This window comes from Apis dorsata, unplaced genomic scaffold, assembly GCF_000469605.1.
Source record: "Apis dorsata unplaced genomic scaffold, Apis dorsata 1.3 scaffold_194, whole genome shotgun sequence".
Classification (NCBI taxonomy): Eukaryota; Metazoa; Arthropoda; class Insecta; order Hymenoptera; family Apidae; genus Apis; species Apis dorsata.
The window spans coordinates 931571-934702 of NW_006263478.1; positions in this window are offsets into that span (position 1 = coordinate 931571).

Genomic DNA, 3132 nt, shown 5'->3' on the forward strand with positions numbered 1-3132 from the left:
TAAATCCATAACTCTCACTTGATAAACCAAAACTTTGCACCAAATTAACATCAATTTAAGTATTTTAATTTTTCCTCATAACCCAGATCGAATAGGATCATTTTTTCCCTAGTCGACGATCCGTAAATAGTAATACTAGGGATCCCGAACGATTGACCGAAATCAAGGCGCGATAATCGAAGCATACACATAATATCTCCGTGCCCATAACGAAATGGGATTAACGTTCGTCTACCGAAATACTAATCCATTTGTTATACACCGAGCAGTAAAATCTATCCTGGCGAGTGGTTCCAGGCTGATGTTATTTTAGGTGATATCTGAGATAGAAAGAGAGAGAGAGAGAGAGTGGATGAGAGCGCGCTATAACGGAATATAGAGGTGTAGAGGGTGAGCCGTAGAGAGAAAGGGAAAAGGGATCTAGAGCGGCATAGGACGGAGGGATAGAGAGAAAGAGAGAGAGAGAGAGAAGTCGTCGTCGTCGTCGTCGCAGGTTGGCCTTAGGCGAAGGGAGCGGCGAGGACCCTCGAAGGTAATCTTGGCTCGTTCGCGGAGGGTTGCATTTTGATCCCCGGAGCTTCTGCCGTGGCACGATCTCCGCGTACCTTGCCTCTGCTCACGCATTTACTATAATTAGAACTCCCTAATTAACGAGCAAACGTCGCACGAGCCTTTCGTAATCTCGGGCTTGACCTTCCACCGTCGTTTAGAGCCTCTCTCTCTCTCTCTCTCTCTTCCTCTCTTCTTCTTCCTCCTTTTTTTCCCCTCTTCTTTTTTTTTCGTTTTCCTCTTTCGTCGTTTCATTTTTTAATCCGGTTTCTTCTCGCTTGAACGGAAGGGAAGAGACGTGCTTGCTAGGGAAGTAATAGGGACGACGAGCGATCATATTTTGTGTGTGAACGGTTCACGAAAATAGAATGGAAACGCGATGGGATAAGTGTGTAGGGAGGGGGAGGGGATGATGTTTCATCCCGATGAATGCAAAAGGATGGATTTTGAAAGAAAATTTCAGGATTAGAATTTTGGAATTTAGAAATTAGATTCATTATTTTTTAGATTCTTTTTTTCGAAATATAGAAAAATTTATCTCGTTGTCTCGATAAGTTTATCAACGATGTTTAACATTTCGAAAATGTAGAAGTAGATTGAGAAAATCTCGGGAGGTTTGAACGGTGGAACGAATGATATGTTTGTTTAAATAATAGAAGAAACGAAAGGATCAAGGGGTTCACACGAAACGATCACACGACCGACGATTTCGCTTCCCCCTATTCTAATAGAAAAGACAATTGCACGAGAAACCCCTCCCACGGGTTGGGATGGGTTGGTGGCGCGTTGTCTTGAAATAACTTTAAAACGTTGAACAAACATTCGAGTGGCATGGCAACATATTGAACAGAAATTAAAAAATAAGCTTCGTAAGCTCACCACTCATATAGATCTGACCTTTTACAAAGAGGGTGGCTTTCTCTCTACATTAAACGGACTGAGAAACCAGATCGACTGGAATAGAGGGTAAATTTCCAACCACCAAGCTCCTACTATTTGATTAAGCACGTACCTTCCGAGCTCCTTTCGTATTTGTCCTTACGAAGAGGAAGGACTCTAATTCAATTAAATTTTTACGACCATCATATTTTTCTAAGACGAAATATTTTTTTCCCGTCATAAATTTAATCCATTATACAATTATACAATTTCCTAGAGTATATGGAAGAAGAATTTGATTAATTAAATTTATAAATTTTGAGAAGAGTTTATTTATAAATTTATTGAAACGAGAATTTTTATTAAAATTAAAATTAAAAATTAATATATATTATTTTCTACGTTTTTACTCGCTAAAATGTTAAACGTCAAGAGAAATCACTCGCATCATTCGTTTAATACAGCCTATTTTTGGCTGTCCTTTATAACGTCGTTTGCGGCTTTGTCTTGACAGTACGTAGGTGAATAAAGTCGAGGGAGCAAAAATGGGACCGAAAGGAACGATAAAGCTCGACGGGTGGTGGCAGTGTGCACCGTGCTGATAAATATAACGTAACAAGTTCACTGGAATAACAACTTCATCCCGGAGGGATCAATGAGACTTTGCTGCGACTTTTACGCGGAATTTCCTTTCGAGTAAACGTATGCGCGCGGGAATTGGGAAGATGGTAAATCGATCATTCTTCCGTTTCTGTTACCGTTCATTCGTCAAACCGGTTCGATGATCAAAACATTCAAAAATTTTATAAACGGATTTCTTTAAAATCCGAATCTCATTTTTGATAAATCATTTTTTATCCTTAATATCTATAGCATATCTTTAAATATATATATATATTTTTTAAATACAATAAAAAAAGAAGAACGATAAGTGTTATAATTATAATAAAAAGTGGAATTAAAATTTTCAACGAAATTTTAGAAATTTTTCTAAAATAAATAATAAAAAAAGAATCGTACAATTTATATTTCGATCCAACGAACGGGTAAAATTCAAATTACAAAGGATTACTTTAACCCGGAGTAACTTCTAGAATAGACGGTACAAATACGTTAGTTTAAATTGCTGATTAAATTGTTCGATCAACGTTATCGAATCTTCACGACGATCTTCACCGATCGTTTTCGAGATATTTGTTAAATTGAAAATTACGCCTGATCCGAGCGGAAGTTTTTATTATGCCTTTTCTCAAAATTAATTACGTTCGATGCACCACCAACTCTTTGAATTTGAGAAGCAGAAAGTGGAAATCTTCCATTTCGTTAACGGAGGCAACCGACGAAGGCAACCGTAAAAAGTAAATTAAATAAGAATTAAATACAAATAAAACCGCTCAGCCAAGTAATTGGCTGGTTACCTCGCTCGTTACCCACCACGGTCTCAGATCGCTCCACCCTTATTCTTGCCACTTTCTGTACGTCCCCCTAACCGAGAAAGAAAAAAAGGAAGAATAAAGTCGATAGACATTCGACGTGATGTAATCTACGGGCAGAATTATTTGATTCGTCGTGGAACGAATGGTGTTTATTTAACGGTATAAGTAACGCTAACCTTAAGCGGGAAAAAAGATAAAAGTGTTTAGGTATTTCTTTATAAAAAGTTCTCTTTATAAAAATTCTATATATGTTTTTTTTTTTTTTTTT